General features: G+C 40.7%; 1 protein-coding gene across 19 annotated transcripts in view; it reads right to left on the reverse strand.

Annotated features, from left to right (window-relative positions):
- The window catches only part of LOC111923346 (uncharacterized), a 261,072-nt gene that overhangs the window by 18,194 nt on the left and 216,785 nt on the right, over positions 1-26,093 (reverse strand). For all 19 annotated transcript variants that reach the window (XR_015285912.1, XR_015285916.1, XR_015285910.1 and 16 more), the window contains one exon: positions 1,074-1,156. The gene's annotated coding sequence lies outside the window, so the exon portion shown is untranslated. The remainder of the gene's footprint in view (positions 1-1,073; positions 1,157-26,093) is intronic.

Consider the following 26,093-nt stretch of genomic DNA (forward strand, 5'->3'; position numbering starts at 1 on the left):
TGGCACTGCCTTTGTGCCTTGTGTCTCATGTTGTTCTTTATGGACAAGAAGGATTCACAGGTCACATCAGCTGTGTTTTAAGTTTCTTTGCAAGATAATGTGATGGTTGAAGCTGTGCATAAAGAGTGTATAGCTGTTGATAACAGAACATGGTGAAAAGGATACCAGGTGCAGGGGTGTCCAAATAGGAAGGATAGCAGTCAGGTGAGCTGGGCTTCCTTACTGGTTCTATTATATGCTTCCTGTAGGACTTGGTTACATAAGCCCCTTGGTGCTCAGTTTTATCACTTGTTAAATGGAGATCATAATTCCCTATCTCACAGTGATACTGTGAGGCTTATTCATTAATGGGTTCAACTCAATGCTAGGCAGATGGTCAATACAAACTTTATGCATCACTGAAGTAAAATTTAACCTCAGGACTTAAGTGGCATATAGCCTTGCGCTGGTCTCTGAACAGTCACTGGGTAAATATTAAGCATTCACTTTACTAAAAATATTTGAGAGGTGAGAGTTTTTAATAGCATTGATTTTCCATCCCTTAAGATACAAATTTTCAGGGTGACAAATGTATAAGGGCAGATTCTTCAAATGCAGTGCAAAACAGGTATTAAGTGCATCTCCTTGTGATGATAATAAATGAGGAAGAGAAAATGGTAACACTGCTGAACCAAGCATACAGTGATTTAAATGAGTCCATGAAACAAGCACCTTAAGTCTCAAGAATGACCACTGATAGCATCTGAAGGGATTTAAGTTTAGTGTTGAGAGAAGGGTTGTTTTTACTGGGCTCAGCCGAAAAAACAATTAATTGAATGTGATTGCCATTTACCTACAGAAACACAGCTACAATTCAGCATAGTAATGAGTTAAAAGGTGCATCTCCAAGATATTTATAACCATATAAATATTTGCTTTGCTTACTGCAGCAATCACACAGAAGAAAAAAGTTCTTTCCCAAACATCTTCAAGATTTCTGAGGACTATTTTTAAACTTTATTGCCACAAGTAATGTACCATGAAGACCTGAGCACCAGCAAGAAATTAATCTCCAGTGTGATTACTATGCATACCTTGTAATTTCCTCTGCAGAGATGACCAATCTTCACTTCTTTCGTTTTTAACTCGGTTCCCTAGTAAGTCATTCTTTCTGTTTCTAAAGAAGGAGAAAGAAAGAAAAAAAAGTATTATCCTTATGATGGAAAAAGTGAGGAACAGAAATACAGGTATTAAATATAGCCTTCCAAAGTCTTTTCTGAAACACATTCTGAGGAAAGTGTTTCAAAAGAAGGCCAGTGTCCCACTGCAAACTTACTTTGGAAGCCTTAATTGAGGGTAAGTAGGGCATGAATGGCACTTTGCAGAGGGATGACTTTACCCTCAGGGAAGCACTGGGACAAGATTCCTGAGACCAGTCAATAGCTGCAAACCTTGAAAGCTTTGAGTAAAAAAAGTCTCCTCTAATTTCACAGCCAAGTGAGCTTAAAGGAAAGTTACCAGTTAAATTATTTCAACCTTTACCCCGTAATACCATCCTTGTTTTCAGACCTTTAAAATTACTATACCAATCACTAGTAGAAAGATTAATTGTGGTCAGATTATTTGACCAATCATGAACATCAAGTATTAATCACTCCTAAAATGTAGTATTCAGCAATTCAGTCTCAGTATCCAGGGACACTAACATTTTTGATAATGCATTTGTGTCAGTAATATTTTTACATATGCTTTGTAATTATAGTCAAATACAGAAACCACTATCTCATACAAAAATACATACAGTATGGTGCAATAATAGTTCCTGGTTTCTTGCATTGTGATGGTGATAGAACTATGTGAAACATAAAAAAAACACTGTCATGTCCCCACTATGAGAAGGGGAGAGGAGCTGAGATTCACAGATCCCCTCAGTGTGGATTAAGGTGAGATAGCATTCAAAGACCACAATAAACAACTTTAACAGCACAAATATAATAAAAATGATGACCCTGTCAACAACTATATCCACATAAGCTATGCAGAAACACCAAATTTAGTGGAACAAATATTCAGTAAACATTAGCCCTCTCAGCAATTACATCCACTTAAACTGTGCAGGAAGGCCACCTGTAATGGAACAAGTATTCAGTGAATGTTAACCCTCTCACAAGTGAGACTGACCCTGAAATGGGTTCAAGGGCATACTGCTGATAACTCCAAAGTTGTGGGTTCCATCCTTGTCCCACCTCTGGAACTTTCCCTTTGGGTGCTGTCTGAAATCACAGTGCAATTACCTGGGCCTCATCCCTTGCACACTTCACATAAATTACTCTGGGTCATTCCAAAGAAGTGATGCTGTGATTGCTCTCTCTCTCATCACAAGCTAAATCTATTCACTTCCTACTGCTTCAACCTTTTGCCAGCTAATTCTGCTTCTGCTTCATGAAGAAAGGTTATTTTTCATCACAACATACTCAAAATCTGTATATATGTGACAGTCCATTCCAAGTCAATCTTGGAATACTGCTTTTCTCCAACAAAGGACACCTCCCATTTTTGAATTTCTCAGTCTTTGACCAACATAATATCCATGAGCTTCACAACTCCTTTTGAATGTTACCCCCTCAACCTCACAGGAGGAAATATACTGCCTTTGTTTTCAGAACAGAAAGGTAGAGACAGGGAGAGCATACAGCTCACTTTACTATCTCATTTCAGGTTATAGGATGGTACAGAGTGTCTAGATACAGACAGGGTCCTTCAGAGAGAAATCTGCAGTACATCTCTAACATATATACCCTGAACCAACCCCTTAGGAGCCTCTCCTTTCTCTCTCCATAGCAGCAGCTTAGGAATAACAATTACCTACACATGCATCTAAATTAGATCTAAATGCAAGTGAATATTCGCCTCACTGCCAAGTCTGAGAGCAAAGTCCTATAAAGACTTAAGCATCCTAAAAATTAGGATTGGGTTACCCACTGTGAGATGATCCCTGGCCTTGGCATGAAAGGCAGTAAGACATCAGAGTTCACCACACAATCTGCAAGAAGTAACAGTCTGGTTTATCTTTCTCAAAGCCACTGCTTTATTTTGCTTTAGTGGTCAGAGACCACCTCCTCTTCCTCAGCTCTGTAGGTGATGTAATGCTTTGCTCTCTATTTAACTCACTCTGAAATGTGCCAGTACATCTGTGTACCATTCTGTACAGCTGAAAGAATTTATTTTAAATTGTCATTCAGTTTATTAATAAGGAAGAAAAATGCGTGTGTATATTTTTCCTTGAAACAGAATATAGGTAGTGTACAAAAATGTACATGAAAATCATCTTTAGCCTCAGTCAGACATCTGGCCAATGGGAACCTACAAGCAAAAAAAAAAGTCCAGACACAATATGGGATAGAAATGGTACAGATAAAGAAACTCTTCAAAGTTAACAGCCTTAAGGCTGTATAAAGAGTATGTGTTGATACAGTGCCACATAGAGATTTTATAGATACGGTTTTCAGACTTCTCCATTATTACAGTAGGCCACAATCCTGCAGATGTTTAGACATTAAGGACTTCATTTAGTTATGTCCGTGTTTTCATGACTGGGTCTTATTAAATTTATTCTCCAGAGAGTTAATAAGAAAGCCCTCTCTCTTAGACTGGCTATGGAAGAGCAACAGTTGCCAGATATATTGCTACTGAAACATGAGAATGCACAACAAGATACATCATATCAAACTTGCATCCTGAAATGCACAATGCTTGTACTCCAGGGCCTTCAAGGGCTCAGTGAAATGTGGAACTCAAAGATATGTTTATGTATGGGTCTGAGTGGGGACATTATTGAATATCAGGGATATTGTTCCCAAACAACAAATATAGTTCTTGCTATCTTCTTTAGCAAGAACTATATTTTAACACTGTCAGTAAAAGCAGAAGGAGGTGAATAGCAGGAGCTGTGGTCTTTGAGGCAGCCAAGTGACCCAGTTTGAGTCAGAGAACTAACGACAGTGCTGGTCTAGTAAAGAGTGTGGAATTTCCTTTGTATTTGATATCTACACACTGAGACAGTTAAGCTTAAATCTACATCAAGTTTTGGCCCAGAATCACCAGAGCTGGTGGTTCCTCAATAATGCAGTGCACCAAAAAAGGTGCTAATGATAATCTCAGCCATTAATGTCAGACACTGGAAATCAGTGCACTTGGTTTAGCTTAACCTGGGTTTGTACTCTTGAAGGCAAACTGCATAAGCTACCCTTTACCATGGCAGGTTGCAATACAACAGGATTACTGTTCTAACTTATGATTGTTGAAACTGTATTCTTACACATCATGACGTACTGAACACCAAATGTAGAACTGACACTTGGTGTCTGCTAAAATGGAAGAGCCCCAGTTCACTGCAGAGCAATGCAAGATGTTTCATTTGTGGGAAGAAAGGAGAAATTATCCTTCTGATTGATTAACCTCCCCATCCCAACAACATGACTGACTGGAACCGCATGACACCAGTGATCCCATTTTAGGAAAGTGTTGGCTATTAACCTTTTCTGGAATACTTCATATTTGCCAATGACATCCTAAGTGTAATAACTACAGTTATTTCCTGTCCCCATAAGCTCTACAGCCTGACTGCAAGTTTACTAAAACACTTTTGTGCAAAATGCAAATTTTTGTGATGTGATGCCACTTCAACTAACAACAGAAAATAACTTCTACAGTCCAAGTCCTCAAAACACAGAATCACATAATATGTTGAGTTGAAGGGACCCATAAGGATCATCAAGTCCAATACCTACAAAGACTAAAGAAATGGGGTTTATGCTGAAATAATGAAAACAAGGCAGGTAAATCAAATCCATTATTGAAAGAAGTAGGTTACTAAAGTTATTAAGAGTAAGTTAGTCATTAATTGCATTTGAACACTCTTGTGCTTACTATCACTGAAGATGAGTGCCCTTACAAACAGATTATTTACAAATAGCTGGAACCTGTGGACTTAGTCCCAGACTTCTCTGGTATTTGTGCTGTGCTGGTCCCTATGCCCAATACGTAATTGTGTATCCAGCCATACAAATCCAGGCTTTTGCTTAAGAATTCTCTGACCCGTTGCACCTATAGTCCACAGGGATTTTCCATTTGCAGTGACTGAGTTCATCAACCACTTCTGCCTATTTATTCCATGTACTTAGCACATGTATGTTTTCCATAAGCCCAGACTACTAATTGCTGCTGGAAACAACACAGTAGGCCAGACAGACCCTTCTCTGGTCCAGAATTCTTACATTCTTAAGATTTTTAACTGAGGAGACTGTTTCTCTCAAAGTTTTAATATTCATGCATATCGAAATTGCTACATGCTTCTCAGGCTAAAATTCACAATCAAATGCTGCAACACGATATGGGCAGGAAGAACATCACTGCAGACAGAGAAGTGTCGAAACTGAAGTAGAGTTAAAGGAGTTCCTTCAGAGTCTCTGATTCACTGCAGCTCATTGCCACTAGAACTGGAGCCTCCTTTTAGCTATCAATACCTGGTACTAGGATTCATACCTTACCAGAAATTTCCATGGTAAACTTTTACAAACAAAAACAAAATTCAGACATTATCAAGAAGGTGTTGTGAGAGCAATTATGAAAACTGTGAATGCAACAGCAGATGTGCCTGCTTGCAGATATATCAATCCAATCATAGTGTAACAGGAGCCACACAATTACAGGGAGGGTGTTCCCTGGAAACCAGGTAAGAGCAGGTAAGAGCACCTGAGGCTCCTCAGGACCTGCTTGGGGGACAGTATACTTTCCTTAAGAGCTCACTGGTCTTTTACACAAAATATGGCATGGGCTAAAAGAAGTACTGGCATGCAGTTCCCAATGTGTTTTTCAGGAAAACCAAGCGAGGTGGCCAGAAAATATACAGCTTACTGGATATGTGAAGTTTTTGTGCCTCTGCTGAATCAGCAGTGGTGTCTGATAATGGTTTTGATCCTTCTTTTTTTTGTCTTTAACAAGGAAGACATATAACTCTTGACATAAACTATATTGTAGGATGTGCTGAACAAATATTTCATCAAAGGGGAAAAGTTTATCGTAGAGTCATTTTGCTGCTGAATGATTTATTAGAACTCAGAGCCAAAACAGGTAAAAGCCCTAAGGATGCTGTAACTTTCTAATAATTCAACTCTAAGAAGAGTCAAACACTGCCTACAGGAGGGCTGGGGCTTGCTAGGAAGCAGAGTCTTGTAAAACAAATAGATATTTCCTACACATGTCAATGCAATTCTCTGCATCAATACCTGAAAAAGGAGCAGGTGTTAAAAAATGTGCACTTAAAGCCATGACTAATGAGGATACTTCTGTATCACAAAGTCTGGATTAGCCAGTGAATCTTTCAGACAATCTAAGTTGAAAAATAGCATTTGGCAAGGTCCACTGACATCTGCCACCACTTTCTTTAGCCTCCTGCATTCCCTGAAGGTACCGCCTGCGAGCCGGCCTGCAGTACCACAGCGCAGCAACTGCAGACAGCAGGGAATGCAGACAGACATGCAAAATGTTTAAAATACGAAACACAGGCTCTGTTCTGGGGGCTGGTACAACAGGTGTATGTATATATATTGGGAGATCATATTAATGAGGCTTCTGTTACACATGTTCGGAGCGGCCGACAGCCTTTTCAGAAGTAGATGGGTATTTTGGTTAAAGTCAGACAGAGTAACCTCATAGTAACCTCTAGTCTGGCTCACAGCCATAGGGAGGACTCTGAAGGACTGTCCCTTGGTGCTGCATTGATTAGATTTCTTCCCATAATACACCCAGTGTTTTTGCTCAGTAAACCTTACTAACAACTGAATCAAGAATAAAGACTGAGAGGGGAAATAAAAGCTGATCTCCATGTGAAAACGGGCCATAAAATTAACAAGGTTCTCAACATCAAGTAATTCTGTCTGCTCTATTGTGGCCAGAAAGTGAGAGCCTGTAAAATACATATGCAAGCCAAGTACAAGAAGAAAAAAAAACCTACCCAACCACCCAAACCAAACCAAACCAAACCAAACCCAACCCAACCCAACCCAAAATCAACCCCCCCAAAAAAACTCCAAAACCTGAAACAAACAAATCCCTCCTCAAACCCAAAACAATCCCAAACAAACACCCCATACCACCCAAATTTGTACAGCAAATCAAGAATTTAAAGATATTACACTTAAGAAATCTAAAAGCTTAACTTCCCCCCTTACATTTAATTATTCCCTTGTATTTTAAATATTTTTCTTTTATTTCCATATATTATACATGCATAAATTTTAGATACCAGTTTTGCTGGCAAACACACATTTTCGCCAATCTTTTATTGTGCTGTGGAAGTGCTAATATACAATTCTTCTAATTTCTATGTCTTGTAGCATCAACAGTGCATAGAAAGCACCTTTACAGAAGCATACAAAAAAAGCCATACACTCTTAAATAAAATGTGGATGATATCCTGGATCATACCAAATCTACAGAGCAGTAATTTTTCCTCCAAGAACATAAGGGGGTATGATAATCCCAGAACACTTTCTAATTTAGATATGGAGAGTGCCCTATTATGGATCAGCAATATTTTTTTGATAGAATGATCCTTCATACTGAAGGAAACCACTTTTTCTGAAACCACATTACTGAAAAGGAAACCAAACCCCAAATCATCGTCATTGGAAAGACAACTGTAACACTGAACATTCCAAATGAACAGCCCATTCCTTTAACAAAGGAAAACCACTTTCTATCAATAATGAATCATCTAGGCTCTGAATAACAATTACAGCATTCACTTACTTGGTAATTCATGTAAGAAAAACTACGATCTTTCTAACACAAACATAACCTACTACAAGCGCTAGAATTGAAAGGATGTCATGACTTCAGCTATCCACACTGCATGGTAACCAGTGAAGTAAGCACACTTAAGTATTTTGCAACATCTAGAGTAAGATGGGAACATAATACATTGGGCTGCTTTAATAAGGCATGTGTGAATACACAAATAACTCATTTCTATCTTGTCTAATAACACAGTCCTCAGGAAGGACTGTCCCCCCAGAATGATCAATCTAGATATGAAGACAAGTGTGGTGTGCAACATAATTTTTAAAGGTCTACAGCTGTAGCAGGATACCAGACTAAATATTAAGTACATCTATTCATGTTATCACAACTGTGCCTAATAAATTAGAAGCAAAAATACTCTTCTTTCTACATGGAAACAGGTGTCTAATATCAAAGGGAAACAATAATAAGTACCTTAAAATACGGTCATTTGCTTGAGGTTTTCTCCCTGAGATCTTTTAAATGAATGACTCTGGTAAAATAATTTTAAGAAGCAATAACCAGACACAAAATAGCCACGTGAAAAGTCAGCACCACAAGAAACCTAACACAGCTGATGTTGAATGTTAGCAAGTCTTTTTATTTCTGGAAACATGGGCACTGCAAGTTTTACAATTTTGTTTAAAAAGCTGATATGACAGCTTCTGAACCTTTGCTGTTAACTATGGTAAAGGAATGAAAGCTGTCATGCATCTGGCACTAGCATGTATTCCTACTGCCCTAGGGGTATCCAAACACTAAGCAAATGAAGTGCTTGTGAACTACTTGCAAAAACTTGCCATTTATGTGCAGAGGAGAAAGGCCTTACTTCAAAATAATAAAAAAAGTCAATTAGAAAAATTAATCTCAAGAACTTCATGAAAAAATATGAGATTTTTCATGGAGGTTCTTAATGTGTTTTGGAGCTTAAACCAATTGTGTTTTATCTATCTATATCTATATCTATCATATATTTTGCACAAATGGTGCTTCAAATATTGAAATATAACTTAAGTTGTTTATGTGCCATGCCCTTCCTATATCCAACATCTCCTTTTCGGAAAAGGTCAGAATAGAATCAGATATTTGATAATTCTCTGCTGTGGCACTCTGTCTGTGACCATTCAAGCAAGAAATGCATGGAACAGCAGGATAAATTCAACATGCACTAACAAACCCTGTAAGAGGATCTTTCATTTGTGCCATATAAGTATAGTGAACTAAACCCATATATACTTATAAACATATCTGACATAAAAATGTGCAATGATTTACAAAAGCATATGTATCATCATAATTTACAAAAGCATGTGTATCATGTAACATCAAAATGAAACACATAATGGGAGGAGACCTAGTGGACCAGACAAACAAAACGACAAAATACAATCCTGCTTTACTGCTACTTCAAAAAACATCCCTTCAGATGTTTTTTCAGATACTGCCTAAGATATCAAGGAAAATGATTTAAAGAAGTCTTGACTCAAATATCCAGCTTGCTGGGACAGCTGTCCCTAGGAAGGATGCACTCACACCTGCAAATAACAAATTACAGTATCACTTCTGTGAATGCATAAGGTTAGAAAGGACTATTGTACTTTCACGGCAATTATTTTGAATTATTGGAAAAACACTTATTAATCCCCTAAGGAAGCCAGATTTCAGACATCATATGAAGAAAGCTCTTCTGGAAGAAGAAAGTAAACCTTATTAACTCCTAGTTACACCTTCAGAGAATTGAAAAGAAATCCAGATGTATTAACTCTGTAACCTATGATCTGTGTCCAGATCATCTGTGCTTTTGGCTCCAATTTTACCTCAACTGAATTTGCTTTCATTGAATTATTTTTTGTTATACAAATACCTATTTATTGAGGCTACTGTTCAACTGAAACCAAAAATCTCTTTCAAAACTTCCCCCTTTATTTATCTTGGGGAAATGGTTGAAGAATGGTTGAAATTAATTCGTAACTTCTTGGTCCAATATAGTGGTCCTACCAGCTTCATGACTGAAAACAGTTTCTGGCTGATCTTATATAAAAAAGCAAAGCCTTTGATCAAATAAAATAAGAAAATAAGTGACCCACGAAAAAACTCACTTATGAGAAAACCCACGTGGAAGTAAACGTGTGCTCTCACTGTAGCTGGTTATTTGCTAGAATATGGTGCTGACACTTTTATATTCAAGTTGTGTTAAAAATCCTCTCATTTAATATGCGGTTAACATGTCTGAATTATGTATTTCACTATATGTATTTTTTATCACCATCAACAGTAACAGGTATATTTGCAGCACACTGGAGGAACTTCAAAGTCATTTATAAGCACTAATGATAAGGAAGCATTAATCCTGATTTTGCAGATGAGAAACAGATGTACAAGACTCTCTTGTGTTTTTGTGTGAATCACTGCAGCAGAGGCAGAAACTGAACTTGAATTACCTACAACCTCAATCACCTCTACATGAACAGCTTTCTGAAAAAGCATGGTCGACATGGGACACCTTCCTGAGAAATAAACAGAAAGGAGCAATTTATATTGTAATCCTCTTAAAAGGCAGTACGCAACACACATCTCAAATCCCAAAACCAAACCCCAAGAACAAAACACCACATGCTGTATTTTTAGAGAGAACTTTAGTCAGGTGGGGCAGTTTCTCTGTCTCTCCTTGCTCAGTTCATGACAGTGATCACTGCCTGCTAATCAGTCTTATTTGGAGGATTTACTCCTTGTTATGTAATTCCAGATATTTCTTGCAGTACTGAGCTCTTACTGTATTTAGATGGGTAAGAAAGAAAGGAAGAATGACTCTACAGAAGGGGTTTCAGATGCTTTATTTTTACAGCCGAACGCATAGTTTTTGGAGGTGTTTGGCACTAAGGGTGCAATGTATTAAAATGATTGATTGATTGCATTTTAAAAATAGAAGTACTGTTCTGATACTGGGATTAACTATTATCATTAAGATATGGCAGAATTTAAAACAGCTTTGAATTTGCACCCTCCTGTGAATGTAAAGTGCCCTTCCCCATCCCCCTTGCCCACGTTACACAAAAACCAGAGTATTTCATAGAGCAACAGAGCAAATGCCACTCACTTTTCTCCTCACACGGCCAATACTCGGACTAGAGGAACAACTCCACAGTGCCCCTTCAATTTCTGTAATGCATTTTTAGTTTTCTTTCAGCATATTTGTAAGCTATCCTGATGCCTTTTTTTCCCTGAACAATGTTACATGTTGCTCTATGAGAGAAGCTTAATTACAGCTATTTTGAAGGTTCTTATTTTTAAATATCCTGTACTTTTTTTATCTAATATTGGTTACTGAAGGGGCTGCAAATAATATTTGGAATAAATGACTGTGCTGGATTTGGCTGTGGTAGTGTTAAATTTCTCCCCTGGTAGTGGCTGGTAGTGGCTGTGTTTTGGATTTGTGCTGGAATAGTGTTGATAACACAGGGATGTTTTAGTTACTGCTGAGCAGGGAATGCAGAGAGCCAAGGCCTTTTCTGCTCCTCTCCCACCCCAAAAGTGAGGGCCTGGGGGTCACAAGGTGTTGGGAGGATACACATCCAGAACAGCTGACCCCAACTGGCCACAGGGACATCTCAGACCATACAGTGTCACTCCAGCATACAAAGTTGCGGGGAGAAGGAAGGGGGAGACATTTGGAGTGATGGTGTTTGTTTTCCCAAGAGACTCTGAGGGAGTCTGGCTTTCCTGGTATGGCTGAGCACCTGTCTGTCCAAGGGAAGTGGGGAATGAATCCCTTGTTTTGCTTTGCTTAGGCACACACTTTTGCTTTATCTTTTAGTCTTTACCTCATCCCATGAGTTTTCTCACTTTTACCCTTCCGATTCTCTGCCCAGACCCATGGCAGAGGAGGGAGCAGGGCTGAGCTGCCACCTGGGGCTAAACCACAATAATGCCGTAATTTGGTGGCCCAGTACAGTGCAAGCAGGTTCTGACTCAGAGCTGGGTGAGCGAATGCAGCTACAGGGAGACCCTGCCAGCAGCACGTTCGTGCCAATAGAAAAGAACAGTTGATGGCATCTACCCAAGGTCAGCTCCTCAAATTTGGGAATCTGTTTCCTTCCAGACACTGTAAAGTCACTTGTTTAAACGCAGTCAGTCGGCAACAATTAAACGCCTAAACAAAACATGCAGATTTGGTGCTCCTTTTGAAATCTCCCCCATGCCATGCTGTTTATTTTCTACTTCTCACAGTCTTAATTATCCAACAATCAGGCTACAAAATGGCGGTGGGAGTGAGGCAGACATTTTGTAACTGTCTCATTGAACAGGACAACGCGAACGCACTGAGGGAAGGGCAGTGACCCAAGGGGACAAAAGGAGCACGCAGCTCTATGATGGCCCAGCTTTAAAGCAAACCCTTTATCTTATTTTACAGCAAAGTTGAAGCCAAACAGCGCTGAGGAGCCACCTGACAGCATTTGGCCACTGAGCAGGCAAAAATACAGTCCAGGGCAGCCCTTTCCCAGCCATTTCACTGCGGCAAGCACAGCTCACCACCCATCTGAGCTGAGATTCTTCTCTGGGAGCCACATGGACTCAGGGACCACCCATTGACACTGACTCAGTCTCTGTCATCTTAACCACATTCTTCCCTTGTAAGTCCAGACACCAGTGTTTCCCAGTACAGCCCCAGGTACTTCACAGTCTTCTGCATAGCTCTGAAAGCACTTCCAAAATAACCAGCAAATGAACACTGGAAGAATGGAGGCTACACATCAATCTTTGCAAGTGACTTTTGATTGAAATTTCACTGTCTTATGTGTAATAAGTCAGGGACAGCTAAAGCTGAACAAAGTAACACCAGAGCTGATAGAAACAAAAAAGCACCAAGAATTAATAAGCACATTTTTTTCTTCAACTGTGTCCACCAGTCTCCTTGTAAAAGTATTAGCACCTGATAGATCTTAAGAAACATATATGCAAATCTTCAGGAAAAACTGCAGAGCACATGCTTTCTACTCATTAAAGATATAGGCACTGCCAAATTAATGGTTTAGAGATTTCAATATTTCACATTGTTTTCCTGAGAGAAGAAGAAAACATAAAGCACCTAAAAATACCAAAACCAAACCCTACAGCTTTTTAACACAGAACAACTATGGTATAAATAAAAAATGGCTGAGAGGATTTTGCTTACTTTTTTTTAATGACACAGAATAAACAAAGCAGCTGAACTACTGGTGTATTTGGAATGGAAGACAGATGTAAAAAAACCCAATACCCTAGAATTATATAATGCAAAAAAAAAAAAAAAAATCATCATTATTAATTTTCATGCAGCTCTGATTTTGAGGGACTTGTACTGTAGAAACGAAACCAACAAAACAGGTAAGAGAGATACATTCCTATACAAAGGCACGCTTAATACACAGGATTACACAGGTACATTAAGGCTAGAATAGTTTAGACCAAAGCATTTCTGTTCCTTCTATTCCACTTGTGCTGCAGTGTGATGCTGCTATTTGAAATTCAAAGGACCAGAAAGAGGGGTCTCTTCCTGTGGAAGACCACTGAATGGGAAGGGCAGCCCTCAAAAGCCAAGGATAGGTGACCCTTCCCAGAGTGCAGGCAGCAGAGTCAACCAACAACCTGAAAAAGCAGTCAGAAGAAGCATATTTTGAAACTTTATCTCTTGGAAGAAATGGCAGAAAGCCTGACCATGTTAAAGAAAAATACTATGACAGCCCCCAGGGACAGCAGGGTAAAATGTTCTCAGAAAAGGGAAGAATTTAGTCCATAGTTGACATACAGCAAGTTTCCCAGTAACCCATCTCTAAACCCAGGATTTGGATTTAAAATCAACCTGGGTTACAGCTGTCCTTCACTTTTGTTACAAACCCCCAAAATTGTGGAAAGACTCCTGAATTTTGTTACAAACTTGGAAGCAGGTCAAAGTTTAGGAAGAAGTTCCCTATAGGTTGTGATCCTTCAGAGTTAAGATAACTCTGAGCTGGGAGAAAGAACTCTGAATTAACACAAGGCTTTACACTGAAAGTGTGGGAAACTTGTGGCCTGAATAAAATTTCCTTGCAAATCCAGGTGAAGTTCAGTGGTTTCTATGATATTTCACAGACTGTCTGGATGCCTTTGAACTTGAAACTCAAAGCGGGATCCAGCAGCTGCAAACTTAAACACAGCAAGACAAAGATTAAGAAAAAAATGTTTGCATGAGCTCCTGGGAAGAATATACAAAGTTTCACCTGCTGACATTGGAAATGCAGAAGTCTACACACCCTCTAGTTCCACTTCAGTTTAAATAAAGACAGTAGGGAGCGGTAGCAGAGGCACATTTGTTACATTTCTGACTTACCTAAGAGAGGTGGCATGAAGGAAACAAAAGAAAAGGACTGTAAGTAGAAAAAAAGAAAAGTAAAGCGAGGTGATTACAGACAGATGAGAATAAGGATTAAAAACCAACCCACAAATATTGGGAAAAAGGTTTAGAAATCATACTGAAAATCAGGGAATGTGAATAAAAAGACAAAGCATGTTACTTATGGCACATTTTTTTACATGCTTTTTTCTTAACCGTAGAAAACCTTTTGAGCAGTCAAGAATTTTGATTCTACTGTTAAATCCCTAAAGAAAGAGGAAAAAAACCCCTAAATTTTTTCAGCACACTTTTGTTCTCTAGGGCTCCACTTCTTTGGTGAATTACTCCTTAGCCACTTGGAAATTCTGGAAATCACGTATGCTGATTATAGAATAATATCCCCTGCCTCCTGAAGTCTGCAATTACCCTTTAACTGAGCAAAGCTGTAAGAAAAGTAGCTGTTTGTTTAAAATGGTCAGGCAGATCACCTCGGGGACACAGTAGCATTCCCACTATGCTGCCATTTCTGCCTATCTGACTGAGGGAAGTTTGGGAAAGGAGGAGCAGAAAAATATTTTGGGAAGAATTACAAAGTATCACATCTGTGTTGTTTTTATTATATAGCTCTCTGTCTGTTTTTGACTAATAGATATCTTAATGGAAGAACTTAATAGTTACACAGACAAGAGAAACTGGGATTGATACAGCTGTGAACAGACAAGGGCTGCTGTTTTAGATTGCAAACCTGGAGAATACTAAAGTAAAAAATTGCCTGGATAAAATGAACTACAGCAACAAACCCCAGAATGCTTCCTTGTTAATTTAAGAAATACTGGATTCACCATTATGACCTAATGTATCTCTTTACATACATTCCTTTATTCATCATTTATGTAAGACCAATTGCAGTGACAACTGAATTACTTTAATAAAGCAACGTCTTCCTATATTTTAAATACTTCTGGTTCCAGAGACAAAGAAATCCACCACACAACTCCAAAGACACAAAGTAACACAACACAAAAGAAGCCAAAGGCAAAAACCCCCAGAGTCCTGCATACCAAAAAGGAATTTTGTGGGAAAGGTGGTATTTCTGATACACAACTCCAAGCACAAGCTTGCTGCCTTTTATAAGCTTTATTACCAATACCTCCTACACTTCCAACTTCATTCTGTGTCCTCATGGCAAACCAATCCAAACCTGTGTCTCCTGATTGGACTCCAATAAAAGCATAATGATGCATAATGTAAGTACTGCAAGGATACAGCATTAAGTGCTGAGAGCTCTGCACCAAAACACCTGAGAGCACATGAAATGTGCTGTGAGAGAGACTCACGAGGGACCCTCTGTACATCTGAGCAAACAGCCTCTGAGGAGGGATGTCTCTGCAGGATCAGGTGAGTAACAATACTGAAGTTCTCTCTTAGTTACAGAGACATGGAGATGTATTGGCTGCAGATATAACCAGAGCCTGATGGGAAATTGTGGGAAGGAAAATGTGAACATCTTCTTTCACTGCAGTGGAATGCTAACTCTATTTTCCCTGCACACTGCCATTCTTCAGACAGGGACTTCACTACTGTGCACTTTGTCCTGACCTGGAGGGACTTCTGCCTATACCAAAACATCACTCAGACCACTAAGAGTTAACAGAAAATGTACGGAAGAGAACAATTGCACATTGTCACTGGAGACGAAATTAAATATCCCAACAGACATTCCTGTTCATATGACATTCTGGCCAACAGTCTCCTCAGATAATACAGCGATAACAATGCAACTACTTTCATTACTAATGCTAATTCAACGGGAATTTAACGGAGTAAGTAGTTTAAATTAGCATTTTGTTTTTAGGAATTCTGGGCTAGCAGTAGTAACATCTGTCTCTCTTAAGTGACAACAGAGAGCTTAAGCTCCAGGTCTGGCTGTTCTGCAACATGAGGCATTGCATTACTAACCCAGAGCTAGGTAATCATTCTCCTGCCAGCATTAATGACTTTCTAGCTACCTAAGAGTCCTTCGAACTAATGAGCACAGGTAGGACGAGTGGCAGCGCAGGAGGCTGGGCCCTAGACCTGATCTCTTGTGCTGCCACATCCAGGCAGCACCCTGGGCCCCTCTCTGGGTACATTCTAGGCTGCAGTTCTGGCACAAACCTCGACCTAGTTCTTACTTGTGTGCCAGTGACTGTCCCCAAACCCAGTCCTGGGCTCCCAGTGGCACAGCCTGGCTGGATCAGGAGCTGCTGTGCTGCACCAGCTCTACTTTCTTCATTGCTTAGCCCACTTCAGCACTGGGAGCACTTACCCTTCAAAACAAGCTCCCAGAGAGCTTGCTGACTCCCAGGGAAAGCATGTTCCACAGATGGAGAGCTTTCTGTGAGAGGATGAAGCTGAGGTCCCAGGAACTCTTGTGCTGGGTCTGTAGTTAACATTTCATGCTCTTTTTTCCCCACCCCCACAAATTTTCTAATATTTATTTTCTTAAATCTTTTATAAACTGTGTGATTAACACAGTATTTCTAATTTTACACAGCCACTGCTTTTTGAAGATATTTTGCAGCATAAATTCTGCACAACTTATTCCATACACGTTTTTTTTTACTTTTAAAAGCATCCCTTCTCAGGCACACTATGTATTTTTGAGTAGGAACTACCTACTTTAGAATAGATTACAGTTTGATGTACAAAATCTCCATCTCTTATTCCTTTGCAACAGTGAAAGAGTTAATCTCACATCTTAATAGGAGTTTGCCCTTAATAAGAAAGCATTAAAACAAGCCAACAATAATAAGCTAAATGAAGGCCATTCTTCTGCTTTTTGTCAATATTTTCATAGCGACAAATAGATCAAACACAAGATATTTTTTAAGGTTTTCTCCCCACCGTGTAAATCAAATGCTTTGGTATATTTAATTTCAAAATGAGTTCCCTGTGGATCAGGCTAACAAAACAGATTAAGAAAACCTTCCCAAACCCTGTTGCATCTTAGATGGGAAAGTACAAAACACTTTCTTTTGCTGTTTCCCCCTGCTCCTTTTTCAAGTGTTCCTCTTTCCACTACACCAAAGGACCAAGCTGTCAGTGCTAATCAAAAGTTTCTTAGTCCTGATGCTTCAAAACACTGTAATATTTATTTTTTTCTAAATAAATGAAGGCTTTTAGACTATATTCAGAGGAAAATATTCAAGTGACTATATATTTGCTACACCACACTGATATAGCTGGTATATTTAGACATAGAAAGTTCCCCCCTGCAAGATGAAAAGCAAAGGGAATACCTGTGTTTTGTGACAGTCTGCACAAGTACGAGTTGGTGCCTGTTTGTGGCAGACTCAATGGACTGCGGCTGTTGCCTCTGTACCAGTTTTAAACCCTCCTAAGTGAGATCAGGAGACAATTCTGCCCAGGGAATGGTGTTTGTAAGACCTGACCAACTGTTGCATGCAAGGGCATTGGCCAGACTCTGAAAATACTCCTTTGCAATATTTTCTTGTCATAAGGGATTTAATTTGCAGACTTGAATATCCTTTCTCCCGTCTCCTTCTGTCCTTACTGGTTACACAATACCAGGGGATCCTCAGTGAAATGTAGAGCACAGCTGTTCACAGCTGCTTTAACACATGGACACCAGGTTTGTTACTGGAACAGGTTGGGACTTCATTCACCACCCCAATAATTCTGTCTGATGGTAAGTTCTGTTCCTGGAAAACACTTCTGTAGGAACTGCAAGCTCTGGTCCAGCTGTGGGCAGATGTGAGGGCAGCAGAGGCAAGGGTGGCAGTGAGAGCCTGATGGATGTGGCTGCTCTACAGCCCCAATGCAGATGAGTCCTGCCTCCCTCCTCCTGCAGCTGGTCCAGAGAATGGAGGCCTACAACTAGAAGCAAAAGCAACAAAACAAGCTCCCTGTTCAATAAATCACAAACTCTTCCAGCTGGCCTAAGCAGCTGTGCTGTCCTACCCATCAGAACACCACAGAAGCAGCCTGGGATCACCGCTTCCATAGGTGCTGGGTGCCACACTTGGCCCTCATCCAAACAGAAAGTGTCCCCTCTAAACATTTCGCAAGAGTGTTAAAGGTAGTGACAAATTCCTTACAAATGGCACTGCAAAATTTACCAGTGTCTTTGTAGACAGATGCCAATGTGCAGCATGAACACACGAAGGCTCAGAGAAGCAAAAGCCCCAGTGCATCTCTAATAGACTGTGAATTTCAGCTTTAGCATGGACATGGTTTTGGTTACTTATCACATATTTGAAACAATTGAACTGTTTTTTTCTGTGTTTACTTTGGAGCCAGCTATTTTTAAGGTCACAGTCCCTGCTAAAGGAGGAAACTGTGTCTCTGAGGTATTGGGAATTAAACAGAGGTAAGAAAAAGGCACAGAGAAAGTAGCTGCCTTACAGAGAGAACTCAAATATTTTGTTTCCTTTCTTAATCAGTCTGTAGTCAAAAAAGAACTTTACAGTAAACACTAACTTATGTTTTTTTAAAAAAATGAATGTAATTCTGAATTCACAGGAATTCTTTTTTAACTCCTGGAATCCCTTTCTGATAGACTGTAATACAAAGGGATATTCCTGCTTGCAGATTTCCACTTGGCTTTTAGAGTCTCAGAGCACTTGCTGACCACTCCCCTGTCTGTAGTGACACATGGTAGCACCTCTATCTAGTCAAGTGTTTTGTGCAGGCAGTTTTCAGACCTGGAGATACAGATCAGGAGGTGGAGGGGAGACAGAAAATGTTTTGAGAGCCTTGGAAAAGCCGGTCAAGACAGAAATCAAACACTGATGCATATGCAAACATTGATGGCACATATTTTGCTGTGACCACAGACTTTTGTGGCAGGAATCAGAGGAAACAAGTGCCAAAGGGATGGTGTAGGAAAGGACAGGAGCTAGTGGACAGAGAGAGGCTGCAAAGACAAGCAAGGAATTCCACCCTAGAGAAGAGCAGGACCTACTGTTATCAAACTGCAGCCTGTCCTGTCCCAGGTCCAGGAGGTCACACAATATTTTACCACAACAGAGCTACACTCTGTATCAGACATCAGGAATTAACTCTGGAGCCTTAAATAATGCAGGGAAGGATCAAAGCCAGCAGATATATGAAAAGAGGCTTCTTTCATAACTTAATTGCTCATCTGCAAAATACTAATGTTATTTATTTAAGTAGCTATGACTTTTTTTAATGCATTTCTAATGTAAATGCTCGTGTGTGGTTGTCAAAAGAAAATTATGATAATAAAATACGATGACGTAAGATCAGGAGTTGTCCAACTAACTTTGCTGGGATAGCATCCCTGCAGAAATGGATCTGCACTGTACCTCTTTGAGGCAGTGGTTACAGCTGTTTTCCAATTCTCTCACAGGCTCTACATTTGCAGAAGACAAATGCATTTGGAGCCATTTGGCAAATGCTTTTTTCTCATGCAAGCACCCTGAGAAATACACCAAGGCTTTGGGAATCCCTCCTTTAGCTGGCCTCTGCTGTACTTGTCATATCCCAGATTATGGTGGATGTCTGCTCCTCTAGATGTAGTGCCAAGAAGTATTATTTTGAGGTGCAGAATATGTCTTCTATGGCTCTAGTTAAACAGATCAAACACATACAGGCAGGGAACAGCATGTGCATACCAGTCCAGAGGACATGGAATGTCAACTAGAATTGGAACAGTTTCACTGGAACAACATCAGGAAGGCCAGAAAGTGAAGGAAGACTCTTCCATGCCTTGACAGTGGTACAACAGTGGACATCATCTGTTCCTTATGTAGATGTCAGCAGCAAGACACAATGATAAGGGAATGTCATTAGTATCTACTAATTACTTGGGCCAAGCTGGGATTCAGAGCAGCAGCTCTTGAATAGAAGATGATAAACTCTGTGGAGAAAAATGGGGATGGGGAGGTATATACAAGTGTTCTATGAGTGGAAAAATAAAATTTTTACAAGTTACTCCTTCAAAAGGGCGTGCTCTGTCTCACACCCAGGTATCACAGTAAGGATACAGCCTCTGTTTCAGTTGTTTCTCAAATCTGGTACATTAATAAAAATGCAGGACAGAAGCCCATGACAATATAAGATAATTTTCTCTTCAGAAATTGCCTTTTAGATGCACTTGCAATTTACCTTTAGATGATATTTATATGTTAATATAGAGCCTCACCTAAGTAGGTGAGGCTCTATATTAATACATTAATACACACCTGTATTTATTTTCCAGTGACACCAAAGAGCAAAGCTTTTTTTTTTTTAATCACCTGCACAGATTCTCTGTAGCACACGTTTGTTAATGTAAGAAAACAAAAATACACATCAGAGCTGACTGCTACTGGTGGGAAGGGAAAATGTGTGATTTCTCAAACCCAAGTAAACATTTCAGCAGGCTTTAATAAAGTCAAGCAATATTGTTAGCTGTGTTATCACCACTAAAGAGTCCTCTAGGTATAAAAGAACCATGTTTGCAGAATGATAGCATCAGTACATTTCAGAACCAAGAGTATTATGGCAATATGGTTACCGCTTTAAAAACCAAGCTTTCATGGGTTCAAGAAAGAGATTAAAACCCTGTAAATCATATTTACATAGTGAATACATAAGAGTTAAATTTTGTTTTGGGACTTGTTTTACTTAAATTCTGCTGCAATCAATACATATTTTGGAAAGTAGTGCAAAACTCCTCAAGCAGATAATATTCTTCTATGTTGTTTGAACATGAGAATATTCCTCTTGATGTGCTGAGGTAATGCAGGATTACCAAGAAAGATGTTCTAACTGAAACAGGTGAATTAATAACTCTGAAAGAAGGTGGAAGTTGCACAGAAAGGAAGAGCACTGTGTTATCCTGAGGCATTGTGGAATTTTCCACAAGTTTAGGCTGTGGCAGGATGTTCTAAGCCTTCCTTGTATGGAGGTTTAGATTTCTAGGCCTCTGAAGGAAGAAACACTTTCAAAATATGAACAGTTGTGCTTTTTATCAATGTTTCTTAAAAGTACACTTTAGGTACAAAGAGCACTAAAAATATCTGTTACTACAAACGATCACTTTCTCAACTTCTTAATGCATGTTATGGGACTTAACAAAATACTTCTGGTTTTGAGTCATACTACATCAAGTCTCCCTTGTTAGCTTTGACATCTTATCTGGAACAGCCAATGGTTAACAAATTCTGATTTGCATGGTATCAGTGAAACTGAAATAAAGAACAGAATTTTGTTCAGAATTACTTTTACTCTCCATACCTCAAGGAACACAAGCACTTGCAAACTTCAGTACTGATATATTTGAAATTCCCAGTGAGCTCTTAAAGACAAAACCCCATTCATCACAAGCCAGTACCAAATGATTCCACACAAGATGGACCTAAGTGAAGGCAATTTTAAAATAAGGTCTCATCTATGAAATCTTCTAACTGGTAACACTAACTGTTCAGCTGATGTCCAAGAGTAAGTCTGGAGCCTGCTTTTAATAGCATGCTGTTGAAAATATGATCATTGCTTTAAAAAACTGGAAAGTTTTCTATTTATGATTCTCAAGATTTTCACTGTGACCATTTAAAAAACTTCTGAAAGAATGCCACACTTATATTTATGAACTGCATGGCTCATGCACCTTCATACTGACAGCAACATGTTATTAAAAGCAAAAATCTTCAGCTTGTAGGTGAACCTTGTCAGAATGCAATGCAGCAACCTGAAGTACCCATCTCACTTAGCACCATGGCCTTGATTTTATACATTAATAATCTGATCACTATTTTTATCAAAATCAAAACAAAATCCATATGAGCTGATATTGGAATAACGAATCTCTGTCACTGCATGGCAATGTCAGAGATAGAGAACACAGTATCCTAGTGGGCTCTGTAACAGTTAACTTACAGTAACTTACACCTTGGGGCTTTCAACACGGACTGTGTTCTCAGCTGCCATAATGTCCAACAAATTAGGTGATGCAAAAATCCTTTTGCATTGAATGCAAGAGATTAACTGGTGGGAAAAAATCATCCACCTGTTACAGTACGCTTTTTTATCTGGGAACAATCCCAAATTGCACCTCAGGACTGTTCAAAGGTTGTACCAGAGTTTTTCAGAGCATTAGAGATTACATCATTTAGCTGTAAAATCCCATTTTGGATGCCATAATGCTTGCTATATCTGGAATCACTGCAAGCATCCTGGTAACAAAAGTAAGAACACACTATCTTCCTCTCCTAGAAAGTTGCTGAGAAGGTAGTTTTACCTTCAAGAAACCATGACTGCTCTTATTAAGCAGGAGACATGACAATAATTCTGTCATCCTCAGGTCTTGTATCACAAGTATCCAACCTGAAAACTGTCACTGGCAAAATATCTTTTAATTCAGAAGGAAAGCACACTCATAATGGAATCAGAATTGTGCTCTACTGCTTCTAAAACTTCACAATGTACTGATTCCAAGAAGAGAAGGGCCTCCATTTTGGTAAGCAAGTAACAGCTTTTAAACTTATTGTCAATCTGCAGCAGCTGCTGCATTTTTCACGTTCTTTCACCTTGCCCAAAGTGAAGCTCATTATTCTTTAAGGATTAAAGAAGTTTTTATGGGGCTTGCTAGTAGCCAGGTAGGGGGTGGTCTCTTCACTCAAGTAACAAGTGACAGGTCAAGAAGAAACAATGTCAAGTTGCGCCAGAGGAGGTTTAGGTTGGATAATGGAAAAATTTCTTCATAGAAAAAAACTGTCAAGCATTGGAACATGCTGCTTGGGATAGTGGTGGAATCACCATCCATTTAATCACCATTTAAAAGGTGTGCAGATAGGGACATGTTTTAGTGGTTACCTTGGCAGAGTTTGGTTAATGGTTGGACTTGACATGAGAGGTCTTTCCAACCTAAAGGATTCTATGATTTTGTAACACCATGGCAACAAAATATAACCTTTCTTATATTCCTGAATTTCTAATAACATAAAGTGGTATTAATAAAATAGTATTGGGGCAAGCTAGGGCAAGTACTCACCAAAACACCAGAAAAAATATGTTCTGACATAGCTTAAAATATATTAAAATCATTCAAAATTCACCTGATTCTATCCTCCAAATCAAAGAGAGCAAACTAGGACTAAAGGTTCTCAGTATAATTCATGATGCAGCTTTCATTGAGCTCCTGTGACTGCAGACACTGAACAGACACAGCCCTGGTTACTCCTCAATGCACTGCACAGAGACTGCACAGACGAACGGAAGAATCATACCTCAGGATGTCTGTGTGCCTAAGCAGGCTTGTCCCATGCACAGGGAATGAGTAGAACCCTTGCCTGGGCTGTGATAACACTCATGGTCTGGCTATGAAGAGCAAAACTCTCACAGGGTGCTTCACTGTGATTTAATCTTTAAGGAAGAAGTAGTATTTAATCTTGCTAATGACATTGTCTAGGAACTGCTTCAGAGACATTCTCTCATGTGAGAGACTGAAATGTTAAGGGTTAATGACTTCTGGGCCATTTGCCAAAGCAGCAGGTGCTTTGCTGAGCCCCCCAGCCAGAGCAGAAGAGAGCTTTAGGTGTGTGGTGGGGAAACCTCTGGTCTGCAGAGAAGGTGAGCGCTCACCACCAGAAGGTGACCAATCTTTGTTTAGCAACAAGCTATCTTTGACTATCTTTGTTTAGCAACAAGCTGGTTTTGAGCCAGATAAGAAAAGAGGTTGATAAGAAACAGATGCAGTGAGGTGGAATAGTGCTTTTGATCATGGCAATGTACGCCCTTACACAAGCAGCTCATGTGTAAAACTCCACCTTACTGACTCTGAGGAAGATATTCACATGGAGGCCTCAGAGTTTTCATCCCTTCTGACAGGGAGGCACAACTGGCTCAACTGCACTGATGTGAGAGGCAGGGTCATGTCTTAGAGAGTGCCATAAACTATCAAAGATCCCTGAAATGCTCCCAGACTTTTTTCAGGGCCTTCCACCAGAGAACTGTTTGTGATCCACAGTGTTGTATCAGACAGTGTAACACATCCCAGGGGACGTCCCTGGGCATTCCAACCTGAACACATTGCACTTTGTGTTTCATGGCTGAAGACTGAGACCATCACCTCAACCAACAGGCACTGAAATTGCAACAATCAACTCTTGTCACTAGATCTATGGGTGGTGATATATTTCCACCATCCCTCCCTTCCTCCCTCCCTCTCTCCCGCCACTTCCTTCCTTCCGCCACTTCCTTCCTTCCGCCACTTCCTCCCTCCCACCATTTCCTTCCTTCCTTCCTTCCTTCCTTCCTTCCTTCCTTCCTTCCTTCCTTCCTTCCTTCCTTCCTTCCTTCCTTCCTTCCTTCCTTCCTTCCTTCCTTCCTTCCTTCCTTCCTTCCTTCCTTCCTTCCTTCCTTCCTTCCGCCACTTCCTTCCGCCACTTCCTTCCGCCACTTCCTTCCGCCACTTCCTTCCGCCACTTCCTTCCGCCACTTCCTTCCTTCCGCCACTTCCTTCCTTCCTTCCGCCACTTCCTTCCTTCCGCCACTTCCTTCCTTCCGCCACTTCCTTCCTTCCGCCACTTCCTTCCTTCCGCCACTTCCTTCCTTCCGCCACTTCCTTCCTTCCGCCACTTCCTTCCTTCCTTCCTTCCTTCCTTCCTTCCTTCCTTCCTTCCTTCCTTCCTTCCTTCCTTCCTTCCTTCCTTCCTTCCTTCCTTCCTTCCTTCCTTCCTTCCTTCCGCCACTTCCTTCCTTCCGCCACTTCCTTCCTTCCGCCACTTCCTTCCTTCCTTCCGCCACTTCCTTCCTTCCTTCCGCCACTTCCTTCCTTCCTTCCTTCCGCCACTTCCTTCCTTCCTTCCTTCCGCCACTTCCTTCCGCCACTTCCTTCCTTCCGCCACTTCCTTCCTTCCTTCCTTCCTTCCTTCCTTCCTTCCTTCCTTCCTTCCTTCCTTCCTTCCTTCCTTCCTTCCTTCCTTCCTTCCTTCCTTCCTTCCTTCCTTCCTTCCTTCCTTCCTTCCTTCCTTCCTTCCTTCCTTCCTTCCTTCCTTCCTTCCTTCCTTCCGCCACTTCCTTCCTTCCTTCCTTCCTTCCTTCCTTCCTTCCGCCACTTCCTTCCTTCCTTCCGCCACTTCCTTCCGCCACTTCCTTCCTTCCTTCCGCCACTTCCTTCCGCCACTTCCTTCCTTCCTTCCTTCCGCCACTTCCTTCCTTCCTTCCTTCCTTCCTTCCTTCCTTCCTTCCTTCCTTCCTTCCTTCCTTCCTTCCTTCCTTCCTTCCTTCCTTCCTTCCTTCCTTCCTTCCTTCCTTCCTTCCTTCCTTCCTTCCTTCCTTCCTTCCTTCCTTCCGCCACTTCCTTCCTTCCGCCACTTCCTTCCTTCCGCCACTTCCTTCCTTCCGCCACTTCCTTCCTTCCGCCACTTCCTTCCTTCCGCCACTTCCTTCCTTCCGCCACTTCCTTCCTTCCGCCACTTCCTTCCTTCCGCCACTTCCTTCCTTCCGCCACTTCCTTCCTTCCGCCACTTCCTTCCTTCCTTCCGCCACTTCCTTCCTTCCTTCCGCCACTTCCTTCCTTCCTTCCGCCACTTCCTTCCTTCCGCCACTTCCTTCCTTCCGCCACTTCCTTCCTTCCGCCACTTCCTTCCTTCCGCCACTTCCTTCCTTCCGCCACTTCCTTCCTTCCTTCCTTCCTTCCTTCCTTCCTTCCTTCCTTCCTTCCTTCCTTCCTTCCTTCCTTCCTTCCTTCCTTCCTTCCTTCCTTCCTTCCTTCCTTCCTTCCTTCCGCCACTTCCTTCCGCCACTTCCTTCCGCCACTTCCTTCCGCCACTTCCTTCCTTCCGCCACTTCCTTCCTTCCGCCACTTCCTTCCTTCCTTCCGCCACTTCCTTCCGCCACTTCCGCCACTTCCTTCCGCCACTTCCGCCACTTCCTTCCGCCACTTCCTTCTGCCACTTCCTTCCGCCACTTCCTT

Source organism: Cyanistes caeruleus, chromosome 4, assembly GCF_971803275.1.
Source record: "Cyanistes caeruleus chromosome 4, bCyaCae1.hap1.1, whole genome shotgun sequence".
Taxonomy (NCBI): Eukaryota; Metazoa; Chordata; class Aves; order Passeriformes; family Paridae; genus Cyanistes; species Cyanistes caeruleus.